At 51.9% G+C, this 15,671-nt stretch overlaps 19 non-coding genes across 19 annotated transcripts; 12 read left to right on the top strand and 7 right to left on the bottom strand.

The window, feature by feature from the left end:
• The first annotated feature begins 262 nt into the window (after positions 1 to 262).
• Positions 263 to 334, top strand: TRNAE-CUC (transfer RNA glutamic acid (anticodon CUC)). Its single transcript has one exon. It is a non-coding gene; the product is annotated as a tRNA-Glu (tRNA).
• Positions 335 to 1,416: 1,082 nt separating this feature from the next.
• TRNAL-UAA (transfer RNA leucine (anticodon UAA)) lies at positions 1,417 to 1,499 on the bottom strand. The gene has a single exon. It is a non-coding gene; the product is annotated as a tRNA-Leu (tRNA).
• Positions 1,500 to 1,742: 243 nt separating this feature from the next.
• Positions 1,743 to 1,814, top strand: TRNAE-UUC (transfer RNA glutamic acid (anticodon UUC)). Its single transcript has one exon. It is a non-coding gene; the product is annotated as a tRNA-Glu (tRNA).
• Positions 1,815 to 2,432: 618 nt separating this feature from the next.
• Positions 2,433 to 2,504, top strand: TRNAE-CUC (transfer RNA glutamic acid (anticodon CUC)). Its single transcript has one exon. It is a non-coding gene; the product is annotated as a tRNA-Glu (tRNA).
• Positions 2,505 to 3,586: 1,082 nt separating this feature from the next.
• TRNAL-UAA (transfer RNA leucine (anticodon UAA)) lies at positions 3,587 to 3,669 on the bottom strand. The gene has a single exon. It is a non-coding gene; the product is annotated as a tRNA-Leu (tRNA).
• Positions 3,670 to 3,912: 243 nt separating this feature from the next.
• TRNAE-UUC (transfer RNA glutamic acid (anticodon UUC)) lies at positions 3,913 to 3,984 on the top strand. The gene has a single exon. It is a non-coding gene; the product is annotated as a tRNA-Glu (tRNA).
• Positions 3,985 to 4,602: 618 nt separating this feature from the next.
• TRNAE-CUC (transfer RNA glutamic acid (anticodon CUC)) lies at positions 4,603 to 4,674 on the top strand. The gene has a single exon. It is a non-coding gene; the product is annotated as a tRNA-Glu (tRNA).
• A 1,082-nt stretch (positions 4,675 to 5,756) lies between these two features.
• TRNAL-UAA (transfer RNA leucine (anticodon UAA)) lies at positions 5,757 to 5,839 on the bottom strand. Its single transcript has one exon. It is a non-coding gene; the product is annotated as a tRNA-Leu (tRNA).
• Positions 5,840 to 5,967: 128 nt separating this feature from the next.
• Positions 5,968 to 6,039, top strand: TRNAE-UUC (transfer RNA glutamic acid (anticodon UUC)). The gene has a single exon. It is a non-coding gene; the product is annotated as a tRNA-Glu (tRNA).
• Positions 6,040 to 6,657: 618 nt separating this feature from the next.
• On the top strand, positions 6,658 to 6,729 carry TRNAE-CUC (transfer RNA glutamic acid (anticodon CUC)). The gene has a single exon. It is a non-coding gene; the product is annotated as a tRNA-Glu (tRNA).
• Positions 6,730 to 7,810: 1,081 nt separating this feature from the next.
• TRNAL-UAA (transfer RNA leucine (anticodon UAA)) lies at positions 7,811 to 7,893 on the bottom strand. The gene has a single exon. It is a non-coding gene; the product is annotated as a tRNA-Leu (tRNA).
• A 243-nt stretch (positions 7,894 to 8,136) lies between these two features.
• TRNAE-UUC (transfer RNA glutamic acid (anticodon UUC)) lies at positions 8,137 to 8,208 on the top strand. Its single transcript has one exon. It is a non-coding gene; the product is annotated as a tRNA-Glu (tRNA).
• A 1,785-nt stretch (positions 8,209 to 9,993) lies between these two features.
• On the bottom strand, positions 9,994 to 10,076 carry TRNAL-UAA (transfer RNA leucine (anticodon UAA)). Its single transcript has one exon. It is a non-coding gene; the product is annotated as a tRNA-Leu (tRNA).
• Positions 10,077 to 12,192: 2,116 nt separating this feature from the next.
• On the bottom strand, positions 12,193 to 12,275 carry TRNAL-UAA (transfer RNA leucine (anticodon UAA)). Its single transcript has one exon. It is a non-coding gene; the product is annotated as a tRNA-Leu (tRNA).
• Positions 12,276 to 12,518: 243 nt separating this feature from the next.
• On the top strand, positions 12,519 to 12,590 carry TRNAE-UUC (transfer RNA glutamic acid (anticodon UUC)). Its single transcript has one exon. It is a non-coding gene; the product is annotated as a tRNA-Glu (tRNA).
• A 618-nt stretch (positions 12,591 to 13,208) lies between these two features.
• On the top strand, positions 13,209 to 13,280 carry TRNAE-CUC (transfer RNA glutamic acid (anticodon CUC)). The gene has a single exon. It is a non-coding gene; the product is annotated as a tRNA-Glu (tRNA).
• Positions 13,281 to 14,362: 1,082 nt separating this feature from the next.
• TRNAL-UAA (transfer RNA leucine (anticodon UAA)) lies at positions 14,363 to 14,445 on the bottom strand. The gene has a single exon. It is a non-coding gene; the product is annotated as a tRNA-Leu (tRNA).
• Positions 14,446 to 14,688: 243 nt separating this feature from the next.
• Positions 14,689 to 14,760, top strand: TRNAE-UUC (transfer RNA glutamic acid (anticodon UUC)). The gene has a single exon. It is a non-coding gene; the product is annotated as a tRNA-Glu (tRNA).
• A 618-nt stretch (positions 14,761 to 15,378) lies between these two features.
• Positions 15,379 to 15,450, top strand: TRNAE-CUC (transfer RNA glutamic acid (anticodon CUC)). Its single transcript has one exon. It is a non-coding gene; the product is annotated as a tRNA-Glu (tRNA).
• The last annotated feature ends 221 nt before the right edge of the window (positions 15,451 to 15,671 follow it).

A 15,671-nucleotide genomic window follows, 5' to 3' on the forward strand; every position in this document is an offset into this window, starting at 1 on the left:
GGTGTACCAACTGTCTGTGCGCCATCAGCAGCCACTAGGTGTCCCTCTTGTGTTTTCCCGGGGATCCTGATTGTGCAGGAATTCATCGGTTCAGTAGCAAGGGGGAGAGGATGGCCTGTGCCTGGAAGTGACAGGCAGTCTGGTGGCATCATGAGGATTAAGTTCCGATTCATATTTGCTGTAGAATAAAATATGTTTTCAGCCCCCATGCGCTTTGTCACTCGGAGAGCAGTGTATGAACTTTTGCTGCACGGCTCTGGGCTCCCTGGTGGTCTAGTGGTTAGGATTCGGCGCTCTCACTGCCGCAGCCTGGGTTCGATTCCCAGTCAGGGAAAAGTCCCTTTTCTGACCTTGAAAGCTTTTCCTTCCCGTAGGTCAGGGCTTCTCAAAATGAAGTTGCTTTTCTGACTCACAATTTGCCTAGCATGACGCAGTATCGCTCAAAATATGATTTTCGCAAGGTTCCTTTAGAGCTGCTTCCCACGGTGGGAGGCAAGGCTCTTGAGCAAGTGAGATCCTGTATTCCGAGGCGCGCTTCCTTTTGTAGGCTTCTGACCCCATGGCCTGTGGCAGGTAGTCCTCCTTTGACTGGGCCGCAGGCTTTGTCTCCAAATGGCGTCCTGGACCCACTCCAACCCACCTGTTTGCTAAAACGGAAGTCTGCCTCTGGGTAAGAAAAAGCTGAGCTGCACGTACGGAAAGCGGCAGAGGCCAGAGGCGGGGAGGGTGTGGCAAGGGCTGCCTGATTTGCATAGTGACCTGTTGCATCTTGGGAATGTACAGGCTTTGGAGCTTAACAGGTACTGCAGGTGTCTGCCTGGCCTGAGAGATGCCTGTCTGGTGCTCCCCTCAGGACACACAGGCCTTCCATTCGAGCATGGAGGGTGAGGGACATGGGTCACCCTCATATACAGGTGTGTGGGCATGGGCAGGATAGGTTGTGGGGGACCCGTCAGGGCATTGCCCGTTCGGAAGGCGAAAGGAGGCGGGGCAGGAAACTCTGCTCAATTTCTTTCCCAGAGGCCTGTGGAGAACCCTTTGCACGTTTGAGCCAGCCGGGCCTGCATCAGCAGATCCTGCTCCACTGGGAAGGGAGAGCCTGTAGGCGTAAATCAAAAAAAGGGGAGAAATCTGCAAATTCTAGTGGCAGACCCATGTTGCCCAGGAAGCAATCAGTTTCTCCTGCTCCCTATAGTGGAAAAAGACATAGGAGGTGTATTTCTCTAGGCAGGGGCTCTGTGTAGATGGCACTTCATTGCTCTGGGAAGCATCCATGCTGGTAGAAGAGTAGCAGCAGACTCCACACCTGAGGCTTGAATGGGGACCGTTGGGGAGGGGCAGTGGGAGGCCGAGGAGGGCGGAGGAAAATGCTTTTCAAAAGCATCTGCACGTTCCTACAAACCTGCTGAAAACTCATACCAGGAATGGGGCTCGAACCCATGCGGACAAGCGTCCATTGGATCTTAAGTCCAACGCCTTAACCACTCGGCCACCCTGGTGAGACCCAAGGATTTCCTTTCTTCAACTACCTTTTTATGCTTGCTGCTGTAGCACCAGCTGTCCAGCAAGAGGTGATTGCAGAGTTAAAAGGCTTTTGCAGGAGGTTAAAAGTAATTGCTTATAACAAACACACTGTGTGACACCTAACTTTCTCCCACTCGGACTTTACCGTTAATTTTTATATTGGAGTTAGCTTAGTCACAATAAGGGGGTGAGCAAGGCAGGCACACTAGAGCATCTACTCCCTGGTGGTCTAGTGGCTAGGATTCGGCGCTTTCACCGCCGCGGCCCGGGTTCGATTCCCGGTCAGGGAAGATCCCTCTAAAGCATAGATTGCTTAATTTGTCTGTGTATCTTTTTTAAAAGAAGGTCTTTAAAAAGGCACCCCTCCCAATAGATGAAAGCGGAGGAAAGGGGCTTGTTCTCCTGTGCCCCAGGTTGCTTTGCCCCCATTGACCTAAGCCACCTTTGTGCGCACGCAGTCCCCCACCCAGTCAGGTGCTCTATGTTGGCGTGAAGTGCAGTACCAGCTCAACAGAAAGGTAAATTGCTGGAAAACCCTGCTGTGATGCATACATCTACTTTGGAGCACTCTTCTCCTTTCCACTCTTGAATCGCTTAAGCGCAATGTATTCTTCCAGCAAGCTGAATAACGAGATAGGTGAGAGAAGGTGTACCAGCTGTCTGTGCGCCATCAGCAGCCACTAGGTGCCCCTCTTGTGTTTTCCCGGGGATCCTGATTGTGCAGGAATTCATCGGTTCAGTAGCAAGGGGGAGAGGATGGCCTGTGCCTGGAAGTGACAGGCAGTCTGGTGGCATCATGAGGATTAAGTTCCGATTCATATTTGCTGTAGAATAAAATATGTTTTCAGCCCCCATGAGCTTTGTCACTCGGAGAGCAGTGTATGAACTTTTGCTGCACGGCTCTGGGCTCCCTGGTGGTCTAGTGGTTAGGATTCGGCGCTCTCACCGCCGCAGCCCGGGTTCGATTCCCGGTCAGGGAAAAGTCCCTCTTCTGGCCTTGAAAGCTTTTCCTTCCCGTAGGTCAGGGCTTCTCAAAATGAAGTTGCTTTTCTGACTCACAATTTGCCTAGCATGACGCAGTATCGCTCAAAATATGATTTTCGCAAGGTTCCTTTAGAGCTGCTTCCCATGGTGGGAGGCAAGGCTCTTGAGCAAGTGAGATCCTGTATTCCGAGGCGCGCTTCCTTTTGTAGGCTTCCCACCCCATGGCCTGTGGCAGGTAGTCCTCCTTTGACTGGGCCGCAGGCTTTGTCTCCAAATGGCGTCCTGGACCCACTGCAACCCACCTGTTTGCTAAAACGGAAGTCTGCCTCTGGGTAAGAAAAAGCTGAGCTGCACGTACGGAAAGCGGCAGAGGCCAGAGGCGGGGAGGGTGTGGCAAGGGCTGCCTGATTTGCATAGTGACCTGTTGCATCTTGGGAATGTACAGGCTTTGGAGCTTAACAGGTACTGCAGGTGTCTGCCTGGCCTGAGAGATGCCTGTCTGGTGCTCCCCTCAGGACACACAGGCCTTCCATTCGAGCATGGAGGGTGAGGGACATGGGTCACCCTCATATACAGGTGTGTGGGCATGGGCAGGATAGGTTGTGGGGGACCCGTCAGGGCATTGCCCGTTCGGAAGGCGAAAGGAGGCGGGGCAGGAAACTCTGCTCAATTTCTTTCCCAGAGGCCTGTGGAGAACCCTTTGCACGTTTGAGCCAGCCGGGCCTGCATCAGCAGATCCTGCTCCACTGGGAAGGGAGAGCCTGTAGGCGTAAATCAAAAAAAGGGGAGAAATCTGCAAATTCTAGTGGCAGACCCATGTTGCCCAGGAAGCAATCAGTTTCTCCTGCTCCCTATAGTGGAAAAAGACATAGGAGGTGTATTTCTCTAGGCAGGGGCTCTGTGTAGATGGCACTTCATTGCTCTGGGAAACATCCATGCTGGTAGAAGAGTAGCAGCAGACTCCACACCTGAGGCTTGAATGGGGACCGTTGGGGAGGGGCAGTGGGAGGCCGAGGAGGGCGGAGGAAAATGCTTTTCAAAAGCATCTGCACGTTCCTACAAACCTGCTGAAAACCCATACCAGGAATGGGGCTCGAACCCATGCAGACAAGCGTCCATTGGATCTTAAGTCCAACGCCTTAACCACTCGGCCACCCTGGTGAGACCCAAGGATTTACTTTCTTCAACTACCTTTTTATGCTTGCTGCTGTAGCACCAGCTGTCCAGCAAGAGGTGATTGCAGAGTTAAAAGGCTTTTGCAGGAGGTTAAAAGTAATTGCTTATAACAAACACACTGTGTGACACCTAACTTTCTCCCACTCGGACTTTACCGTTAATTTTTATATTGGAGTTAGCTTAGTCACAATAAGGGGGTGAGCAAGGCAGGCACACTAGAGCATCTACTCCCTGGTGGTCTAGTGGCTAGGATTCGGCGCTTTCACCGCCGCGGCCCGGGTTCGATTCCCGGTCAGGGAAGATCCCTCTAAAGCATAGATTGCTTTATTTGTCTGTGTATCTTTTTTAAAAGAAGGTCTTTAAAAAGGCACGCCTCCCAATAGATGAAAGCGGAGGAAAGGGGCTTGTTCTCCTGTGCCCCAGGTTGCTTTGCCCCCATTGACCTAAGCCACCTTTCTGCGCACGCAGTCCCCCACCCAGTCAGGTGCTCTATGTTGGCGTGAAGTGCAGTACCAGCTCAACAGAAAGGTAAATTGCTGGAAAACCCTGCTGTGATGCATACATCTACTTTGGAGCACTCTTCTCCTTTCCACTCTTGAATCGCTTAAGCGCAATGTATTCTTCCAGCAAGCTGAATAACGAGATAGGTGAGAGAAGGTGTACCAGCTGTCTGTGCGCCATCAGCAGCCACTAGGTGCCCCTCTTGTGTTTTCCCGGGGATCCTGATTGTGCAGGAATTCATCGGTTCAGTAGCAAGGGGGAGAGGATGGCCTGTGCCTGGAAGTGACAGGCAGTCTGGTGGCATCATGAGGATTAAGTTCCGATTCATATTTGCTGTAGAATAAAATATGTTTTCAGCCCCCATGAGCTTTGTCACTCGGAGAGCAGTGTATGAACTTTTGCTGCATGGCTCTGGGCTCCCTGGTGGTCTAGTGGTTAGGATTCGGCGCTCTCACCGCCGCAGCCCGGGTTCGATTCCCGGTCAGGGAAAAGTCCCTCTTCTGGCCTTGAAAGCTTTTCCTTCCCGTAGGTCAGGGCTTCTCAAAATGAAGTTGCTGTTCTGACTCACAATTTGCCTAGCATGACGCAGTATCGCTCAAAATATGATTTTCGCAAGGTTCCTTTAGAGCTGCTTCCCATGGTGGGAGGCAAGGCTCTTGAGCAAGTGAGATCCTGTATTCCGAGGCGCGCTTCCTTTTGTAGGCTTCTGACCCCATGGCCTGTGGCAGGTAGTCCTCCTTTGACTGGGCCGCAGGCTTTGTCTCCAAATGGCGTCCTGGACCCACTGCAACCCACCTGTTTGCTAAAACGGAAGTCTGCCTCTGGGTAAGAAAAAGCTGAGCTGCACGTACGGAAAGCGGCAGAGGCCAGAGGCGGGGAGGGTGTGGCAAGGGCTGCCTGATTTGCATAGTGACCTGTTGCATCTTGGGAATGTACAGGCTTTGGAGCTTAACAGGTACTGCAGGTGTCTGCCTGGCCTGAGAGATGCCTGTCTGGTGCTCCCCTCAGGACACACAGGCCTTCCATTCGAGCATGGAGGGTGAGGGACATGGGTCACCCTCATATACAGGGGTGTGGGCATGGGCAGGATAGGTTGTGGGGGACCCGTCAGGGCATTGCCTGTTCGGAAGGCGAGAGGAGGCGGGGCAGGAAACTCTGCTCAATTTCTTTCCCAGAGGCCTGTGGAGAACCCTTTGCACGTTTGAGCCAGCCGGGCCTGCATCAGCAGATCCTGCTCCACTGGGAAGGGAGAGCCTGTAGGCGTAAATCAAAAAAAGGGGAGAAATCTGCAAATTCTAGCGGCAGACCCATGTTGCCCAGGAAGCAATCAGTTTCTCCTGCTCCCTATAGTGGAAAAAGACATAGGAGGTGTATTTCTCTAGGCAGGGGCTCTGTGTAGATGGCAGTTCATTGCTCTGGGAAGCATCCATGCTGGTAGAAGAGTAGCAGCAGACTCCACACCTGAGGCTTGAATGGGGACCGTTGGGGAGGGGCAGTGGGAGGCCGAGGAGGGCGGAGGAAAATGCTTTTCAAAAGCATCTGCACGTTCCTACAAACCTGCTGAAAACCCATACCAGGAATGGGGCTCGAACCCATGCGGACAAACGTCCATTGGATCTTAAGTCCAACGCCTTAACCACTCAGCCACCCTGGTGAGACCCAATGATTTACTTTCTTCAACTTCCTTTTTATGCTTGCTGCTGTAGCACCGTTAATTTTTATATTGGCGTTAGCTTAGTCACAATAAGGGGGTGAGCAAGGCAGGCACACTAGAGCATCTCCTCCCTGGTGGTCTAGTGGCTCGGATTCGGCGCTTTCACCGCCGCGGCCCGGGTTCGATTCCCGGACAGGGAAGATCCCTCTAAAGCATAGATTGCTTAATTTGTCTGTGTATCTTTTTTAAAAGAACGTCTTTAAAAAGGCACCCCTCCCAATAGATGAAAGCGGAGGAATGGGGCTTGTTCTCCTGTGCCCCAGGTTGCTTTGCCCCCATTGACCTAAGCCACCTTTGTGCGCACGCAGTCCCCCACCCAGTCAGGTGCTCTATGTTGGCGTGAAGTGCAGTACCAGCTCAACAGAAAGGTAAATTGCTGGAAAACCCTGCTGTGATGCATACATCTACTTTGGAGCACTCTTCTCCTGTGCACTCTTGAATCGCTTAAGCGCAATGTATTCTTCCAGCAAGCTGAATAACGAGATAGGTGAGAGAAGGTGTACCAGCTGTCTGTGCGCCATCAGCAGCCACTAGGTGTCCCTCTTGTGTTTTCCCGGGGATCCTGATTGTGCAGGAATTCATCGGTTCAGTAGCAAGGGGGAGAGGATGGCCTGTGCCTGGAAGTGACAGGCAGTCTGGTGGCATCATGAGGATTAAGTTCCGATTCATATTTGCTGTAGAATAAAATATGTTTTCAGCCCCCATGAGCTTTGTCACTCGGAGAGCAGTGTATGAACTTTTGCTGCACGGCTCTGGGCTCCCTGGTGGTCTAGTGGTTAGGATTCGGCGCTCTCACCGCCGCGGCCCGGGTTCGATTCCCAGTCAGGGAAAAGTCCCTCTTCTGACCTTGAAAGCTTTTCCTTCCCGTAGGTCAGGGCGTCTCAAAATGAAGTTGCTTTTCTGACTCACAATTTGCCTAGCATGACGCAGTATCGCTCAAAATATGATTTTCGCAAGGTTCCTTTAGAGCTGCTTCCCATGGTGGGAGGCAAGGCTCTTGAGCAAGTGAGATCCTGTATTCCGAGGCGCGCTTCCTTTTGTAGGCTTCTGACCCCATGGCCTGTGGCAGGTAGTCCTCCTTTGACTGGGCCGCAGGCTTTGTCTCCAAATGGCGTCCTGGACCCACTGCAACCCACCTGTTTGCTAAAACGGAAGTCTGCCTCTGGGTAAGAAAAAGCTGAGCTGCACGTACGGAAAGCGGCAGAGGCCAGAGGCGGGGAGGGTGTGGCAAGGGCTGCCTGATTTGCATAGTGACCTGTTGCATCTTGGGAATGTACAGGCTTTGGAGCTTAACAGGTACTGCAGGTGTCTGCCTGGCCTGAGAGATGCCTGTCTGGTGCTCCCCTCAGGACACACAGGCCTTCCATTCGAGCATGGAGGGTGAGGGACATGGGTCACCCTCATATACAGGGGTGTGGGCATGGGCAGGATAGGTTGTGGGGGACCCGTCAGGGCATTGCCCGTTCGGAAGGCGAGAGGAGGCGGGGCAGGAAACTCTGCTCAATTTCTTTCCCAGAGGCCTGTGGAGAACCCTTTGCACGTTTGAGCCAGCCGGGCCTGCATCAGAAGATCCTGCTCCACTGGGAAGGGAGAGCCTGTAGGCGTAAATCAAAAAAGGGGAGAAATCTGCAAATTCTAGCGGCAGACCCATGTTGCCCAGGAAGCAATCAGTTTCTCCTGCTCCCTATAGTGGAAAAAGACATATGAGGTGTATTTCTCTAGGCAGGGGCTCTGTGTAGATGGCACTTCATTGCTCTGGGAAGCATCCATGCTGGTAGAAGAGTAGCAGCAGACTCCACACCTGAGGCTTGAATGGGGACCGTTGGGGAGGGGCAGTGGGAGGCCGAGGAGGGCGGAGGAAAATGCTTTTCAAAAGCATCTGCACGTTCCTACAAACCTGCTGAAAACCCATACCAGGAATGGGGCTCGAACCCATGCGGACAAACGTCCATTGGATCTTAAGTCCAACGCCTTAACCACTTGGCCACCCTGGTGAGACCCACGGATTTACTTTCTTCAACTCCCTTTTTATGCTTGCTGCTGTAGCACCGGCTGTCCAGCAAGAGGTGATTGCAGAGTTAAAAGGCTTTTGCAGGAGGTTAAAAGTAATTGCTTATAACAAACACACTGTGTGACACCTAACTTTCTCCCACTCGGACTTTACCGTTAATTTTTATATTGGAGTTAGCTTAGTCACAATAAGGGGGTGAGCAAGGCAGGCACACTAGAGCATCTCCTCCCTGGTGGTCTAGTGGCTAGGATTCGGCGCTTTCACCGCCGCGGCCCGGGTTCGATTCCTGGTCAGGGAAGATCCCTCTAAAGCATAGATTGCTTAATTTGTCTGTGTATCTTTTTTAAAAGAAGTTCTTTAAAAAGGCACCCCTCCCAATAGATGAAAGCGGAGGAATGGGGCTTGTTCTCCTGTGCCCCAGGTTGCTTTGCCCCCATTGACCTAAGCCACCTTTGTGCGCACGCAGTCCCCCACCCAGTCAGGTGCTCTATGTTGGCGTGAAGTGCAGTACCAGCTCAACAGAAAGGTAAATTGCTGGAAAACCCTGCTGTGATGCATACATCTACTTTGGAGCACTCTTCTCCTTTGCACTCTTGAATCGCTTAAGCGCAATGTATTCTTCCAGCAAGCTGAATAACGAGATAGGTGAGAGAAGGTGTACCAGCTGTCTGTGCGCCATCAGCAGCCACTAGGTGTCCCTCTTGTGTTTTCCCGGGGATCCTGATTGTGCAGGAATTCATCGGTTCAGTAGCAAGGGGGAGAGGATGGCCTGTGCCTGGAAGTGACAGGCAGTCTGGTGGCATCATGAGGATTAAGTTCCGATTCATATTTGCTGTAGAATAAAATATGTTTTCAGCACCCATGAGCTTTGTCACTCGGAGAGCAGTGTATGAACTTTTGCTGCACAGCTCTGGGCTCCCTGGTGGTCTAATGGTTAGGATTTGGCGCTCTCACCGCCGCGGCCCAGGTTCGATTCTCGGTCAGGGAAAAGTCCCTCTTCTGGCCTTGAAAGATTTTCCTTCCCGTAGGTCAGGGCTTCTCAAAATGAAGTTGCTTTTCTGACTCACAATTTGCCTAGCATGACGCAGTATTGCTCAAAATATGATTTTCGCAAGGTTCCTTTAGAGCTGCTTTCCACGGTGGGAGGCAAGGCTCTTGAACAAGTGATATCCTGTATTCCGAGGTGTGCTTCCTTTTGTAGGCTTCTGACCCCATGGCATGTGGCAGGTAGTCCTCCTTTGACTGGGCCACAGGCTTTGTCTCCAAATGGCGTCCTGGACCGACTGCAACCCACCTGTTTGCTAAAACGGAAGTCTGCCTCTGGGTAAGAAATAGCTGAGCTGCACGTACGGAAAGCGGCAGAGGCCAGAGGCAGGGAGGGTGTGGCAAGGGCAGCCTGATTTGCATAGTGACCTGTTGCATCTTGGGAATGTACAGGCTTTGGAGCTTAACAGGTACTGCAGGTGTCTGCCTGGCCTGAGAGATGCCTGTCTGGTGCTTCCCTCAGGACAGAAAGTGCCTTCCATTCGAGCATGGAGGGTGAGGGACATGGGTCACCCTCATATACAGGGGTGTGGGCTTGGGCAGGATAGTTTGTGGGGGACACGTCAGGGCATTGCCCGTTTGACAGCCCGTTCTGAAGGCGAGAGGAGGCGGGGCAGGCAACTCTGCTCAATGTCTTTCCCAGAGGCCTGTGGAGAACCCTTGGCACATTTGAGCCAGCCGGGCCTGCATCAGCAGATCCTGCTCCACTGGGAAGGGAGAGCCTGTAGGCGTAAATCAAAAAAAGGGGAGAAATCTGCAAATTCTAGCGGCAGACCCATGTTGCCCAGGAAGCAATCAGTTTCTCCTGCTCCCTGTAGTGGAAAAAGACATAGGAGGTGTATTTCTCTAGGCAGGGGCTCTGTGTAGATGGCACTTCATTGCTCTGGGAAGCATCCATGCTGGTAGAAGAGTAGCAGCAGACCCCACACCTGAGGCTTGAATGGGGACCGTTGGGGAGGGGCAGTGGGAGGCCGAGGAGGGCGGAGGAAAATGCTTTCCAAAAGCATCTGCACGTTCCTACAAACCTGCTGAAAACCCATACCAGGAATAGGGCTCAAACCCATAAGGACAAACGTCCATTGGATCTTAAGTCCAACGCCTTAACCACTCAGCCACCCTAGTGAGACCCAAGGACTTACTTTCTTCAACTCCCTTTTTATGCTTGCTGCTGTAGCACCGGCTGTCCAGCAAGAGGTGATTGCAGAGTTAAAAGGCTTTTGCAGGAGGTTAAAAGTAATTGCTTATAACAAACACACTGTGTGACACCTAACTTTCTCCCACTCGGACTTTACCGTTAATCTTTATATTGGAGTTAGCTTAGTCACAATAAGGGGGTGAGCAAGGCAGGCACACTAGAGCATATTCTCCCTGGTGGTCTAGTGGCTAGGATTCGCCGCTCTAACTGCCAATGCCCGGGTTCGATTCCCGGTCAGGGAAGATCCCTCTAAAGCATAGATTGCTTAATTTGTCTGTGTATCTTTTTTAAAAGAAGTACTTTAAAAAGGCACCCCTTCCAATAGATGAAAGCAGAGGAATGGGGCTTGTTCTCCTGTGCCCCAGGTTGCTTTACCCCCATTGACCTAATCCACCTTCATGCGCACGCAGTCCCCCACCCAGTCAGGTGCTCTATGTTGGTGTGAAGTGCAGTACCAGCTCAACAGAAAGGTAAATTGCTGGAAAACCCTGCTGTGATGCATACATCTACTTTGGAGCACTCTTCTCCTTTGCACTCTTGAATCGCTTAAGGGCAATGTATTCTTCCAGCAAGCTGAATAACGAGATAGGTGAGAGAAGGTGTACCAGCAGTCTGTGCGCCATCAGCAGCCACTAGGTGTCCCTCTTGTGTTTTCCCGGGGATCCTGATTGTGCAGGAATTCATCGGTTCAGTAGCAAGGGGGAGAGGATGGCCTGTGCCTGGAAGTGACAGACAGTCTGGTGGCATCATGAGGATTAAGTTCTGATTCATACTTGCTGTAGAATAAAATATGTTTTCAGCACCCATGAGCTTTGTCACTCGGAGAGCAGTGTATGAACTTTTGCTGCACAGCTCTGGGCTCCCTGGTAGTCTAGTGGGTAGGATTCGGCGCTCTTACCGCCGCGGCCTGGGTTCGATTCCCGGTCAGGGAAAAATCCCTCTTCTGACCTTGAAAGCTTTTCCTTCCCGTAGGTCAGGGCTTCTCAAAATGAAGTTGCTTTTCTGACTCACAATTTGCCTAGCATGACGCAGTATTGCTCAAAATATGATTTTCGCAAGGTTCCTTTAGGGCTGCTTTCCACGGTGGGAGGCAAGGCTCTTGAGCAAGTGCTATCCTGTATTCCGAGGTGTGCTTCCTTTTGTAGGCTTCTGACTCCATGGCATGTGGCAGGTAGTCCTCCTTTGACTGGGCCACAGGCTTTGTCTCCAAATGGCGTCCTGGACCGACTGCAACCCACCTGTTTTCTAAAACGGAAGTCTGCCTCTGGGTAAGAAAAAGCTGAGCTGCACGTACGGAAAGCGGCAGAGGCCAGAGGCAGGGAGGGTGTGGCCAGGGCTGCCTGATTTGCATAGTGACCTGTTGCATCTTGGGAATGTACAGGCTTTGGAGCTTAACAGGTACTGCAGGTGTCTGCCTGGCCTGAGAGATGCCTGTCTGGTGCTCCCCTCAGGACAGACAGTGCCTTCCATTCGAGCATGGAGGGTGAGGGACATGGGTCACCCTCATATACAGGGGTGTGGGCTTGGGCAAGATAGTTTGTGGGGGACCCGTCAGGGCATTGCTAGTTTGGAAGCCCGTTCGGAAGGCGAGAGGAGGCGGGGCAGGCAACTCTGCTCAATGTCTTTCCCAGAGGCCTATGGAGAACCCTTTGCACGTTTGAGCCAGCCGGGCCTGCATCAGCAGATCTTGCTCCACTGGGAAGGGAGAGCCTGTAGGCGTAAATCAAAAAAAGGGGAGAAATCTGCAAGAGCCGGGTTAACAAATTCTAGCGGCAGACCCATGTTGCCCAGGAAGCAATCAGTTTCTCCTGCTCCCTATAGTGGAAAAAAGACATAGGAGGTGTATTTCTCTTGGCAGGGGCTCTGTGTAGATGGCACTTCATTGCTCTGGGAAGCATCCATGCTGGTAGAAGAGTAGCAGCAGACTCCACACCTGAGGCTTGAATGGGGACCGTTGGGGAGGGGCAGTGGGAGGCCGAGGAGGGCGGAGGAAAATGCTTTTCAAAAGCATCTGCACGTTCCTACAAACCTGCTGAAAACCCATACCAGGAATGGGGCTCGAACCCATGCAGACAAACGTCCATTGGATCTTAAGTCCAACACCTTAACCACTCAGCCACCCTGGTGAGACCCAAGGATTTACTTTCTTCAACTCCCTTTTTATGCTTGCTGCTGTAGCACCGGCTGTCCAGAAAGAGGTGATTGCAGAGTTAAAAGGCTTTTGCAGGAGGTTAAAAGTAATTGCTTATAACAAACACACTGTGTGACACCTAACTTTCTCCCACTCGGACTTTACCGTTAATTTTTATATTGGCGTTAGCTTAGTCACAATAAGGGGGTGAGCAAGGCAGGCACACTAGAGCATCTCCTCCCTGGTGGTCTAGTGGCTCGGATTCGGCGCTTTCACCGCCGCGGCCCGGGTTCGATTCCCGGTCAGGGAAGATCCCTCTAAAGCATAGATTGCTTAATTTGTCTGTGTATCTTTTTTAAAAGAACGTCTTTAAAAAGGCACCCCTCCCAATAGATGAAAGCGGAGGAATGGGGCTTGTTCTCCTGTGCCCCAGGTTGCTTTGCCCCCATTGACCTAAGCCACCTTTGTGCGCACGCAGTCCCCCACCCAGTCAGGTGCTCTATGTTGGCGTGAAGTGCAGTACCAGCTCAACAGAAAGGTAAATTGCTGGAAAACCCTGCTGTGATGCATACATCTACTTTGGAGCACTCTTCTCCTTTGCACTCTTGAATCGCTTAAGCGCAATGTATTCTTCCAGCAAGCTGAATAACGAGATAGGTGAGAGAAGGTGTACCAGCTGTCTGTGCGCCATCAGCAGCCACTAGGTGTCCCTCTTGTGTTTTCCCGGGGATCCTGATTGTGCAGGAATTCATCGGTTCAGTAGCAAGGGGGAGAGGATGGCCTGTGCCTGGAAGTGACAGGCAGTCTGGTGGCATCATGAGGATTAAGTTCCGATTCATATTTGCTGTAGAATAAAATATGTTTTCAGCACCCATGAGCTTTGTCACTCGGAGAGCAGTGTATGAACTTTTGCTGCATGGCTCTGGGCTCCCTGGTGGTCTAGTGGTTAGGATTCAGCGCTCTCACCACCGCGGCCCGGGTTCGATTCCCGGTCAGGGAAAAGTCCCTCTTCTGACCTTGAAAGCTTTTCCTTCCCGTAGGTCAGGGCTTCTCAAAATGAAGTTGCTTTTCTGACTCACAATGTGCCTAGCATGACGCAGTATCGCTCAAAATATGATTTTCGCAAGGTTCCTTTAGAGCTGCTTCCCATGGTGGGAGGCAAGGCTCTTGAGCAAGTGAGATCCTGTATTCCGAGGCGCGCTTCCTTTTGTAGGCTTCTGACCCCATGGCCTGTGGCAGGTAGTCCTCCTTTGACTGGGCCGCAGGCTTTGTCTCCAAATGGCGTCCTGGACCCACTGCAACCCACCTGTTTGCTAAAACGGAAGTCTGCCTCTGGGTAAGAAAAAGCTGAGCTGCACGTACGGAAAGCGGCAGAGGCCAGAGGCGGGGAGGGTGTGGCAAGGGCTGCCTGATTTGCATAGTGACCTGTTGCATCTTGGGAATGTACAGGCTTTGGAGCTTAACAGGTACTGCAGGTGTCTGCCTGGCCTGAGAGATGCCTGTCTGGTGCTCCCCTCAGGACACACAGGCCTTCCATTCGAGCATGGAGGGTGAGGGACATGGGTCACCCTCATATACAGGGGTGTGGGCATGGGCAGGATAGGTTGTGGGGGACCCGTCAGGGCATTGCCCGTTCGGAAGGCGAGAGGAGGCGGGGCAGGAAACTCTGCTCAATTTCTTTCCCAGAGGCCTGTGGAGAACCCTGTGCACGTTTGAGCCAGCCGGGCCTGCATCAGCAGATCCTGCTCCACTGGGAAGGGAGAGCCTGTAGGCGTAAATCAAAAAAAGGGGAGAAATCTGCAAATTCTAGCGGCAGACCCATGTTGCCCAGGAAGCAATCAGTTTCTCCTGCTCCCTATAGTGGAAAAAGACATAGGAGGTGTATTTCTCTAGGCAGGGGCTCTGTGTAGATGGCAGTTCATTGCTCTGGGAAGCATCCATGCTGGTAGAAGAGTAGCAGCAGACTCCACACCTGAGGCTTGAATGGGGACCGTTGGGGAGGGGCAGTGGGAGGCCGAGGAGGGCGGAGGAAAATGCTTTTCAAAAGCATCTGCACGTTCCTACAAACCTGCTGAAAACCCATACCAGGAATGGGGCTCGAACCCATGCGGACAAACGTCCATTGGATCTTAAGTCCAACGCCTTAACCACTCGGCCACCCTGGTGAAACCCAAGGATTTACTTTCTTCAACTACCTTTTTATGCTTGCTGCTGTAGCACCAGCTGTCCAGCAAGAGGTGATTGCAGAGTTAAAAGGCTTTTGCAGGAGGTTAAAAGTAATTGCTTATAACAAACACACTGTGTGACACCTAACTTTCTCCCACTCGGACTTTACCGTTAATTTTTATATTGGAGTTAGCTTAGTCACAATAAGGGGGTGAGCAAGGCAGGCACACTAGAGCATCTACTCCCTGGTGGTCTAGTGGCTAGGATTCGGCACTTTCACCGCCGCGGCCCGGGTTCGATTCCCGGTCAGGGAAGATTTCTCTAAAGCATAGATTGCTTAATTTGTCTGTGTATCTTTTTTAAAAGAAGGTCTTTAAAAAGGCACCCCTCCCAATAGATGAAAGCGGTGGAATGGGGCTTGTTCTCCTGTGCCCCAGGTTGCTTTGCCCCCATTGACCTAAGCCACCTTTGTGCGCACGCAGTCCCCCACCCAGTCAGGTGCTCTATGTTGGCGTGAAGTGCAGTACCAGCTCAACAGAAAGGTAAATTGCTGGAAAACCCTGCTGTGATGCATACATCTACTTTGGAGCACTCTTCTCCTTTGCACTCTTGAATCGCTTAAGCGCAATGTATTCTTCCAGCAAGCTGAATAACGAGATAGGTGAGAGAAGGTATACCAGCTGTCTGTGCACCATCAGCAGCCACTAGGTGTCCCTCTTGTGTTTTCCCGGGGATCCTGATTGTGCAGGAATTCATCGGTTCAGTAGCAAGGGGGAGAGGATGGCCTGTGCCTGGAAGTGACAGGCAGTCTGGTGGCATCATGAGGATTAAGTTCCGATTCATATTTGCTGTAGAATAAAATATGTTTTCAGCACCCATGAGCTTTGTCACTCGGAGAGCAGTGTATGAACTTTTGCTGCATGGCTCTGGGCTCCCTGGTGGTCTAGTGGTTAGGATTCGGCGCTCTCACCGCCACGGCCCGGGTTCGATTCCCGGTCAGGGAAAAGTCCCTCTTCTGACCTTGAAAGCTTTTCCTTCCCGTAGGTCAGGGCTTCTCAAAATGAAGTTGCTTTTCTGACTCACAATGTGCCTAGCATGACGCAGTATCGCTCAAAATATGATTTTCGCAAGGTTCCTTTAGAGCTGCTTCCCACGGTGGGAGGCAAGGCTCTTGAGCAAGTGAGATCCTGTATTCCGAGGCGCGCTTCCTTTTGTAGGCTTCTGA

Source organism: Lissotriton vulgaris, chromosome 4_1 (genome assembly GCF_964263255.1).
Source record: "Lissotriton vulgaris chromosome 4_1, aLisVul1.2, whole genome shotgun sequence".
Classification (NCBI taxonomy): Eukaryota; Metazoa; Chordata; class Amphibia; order Caudata; family Salamandridae; genus Lissotriton; species Lissotriton vulgaris.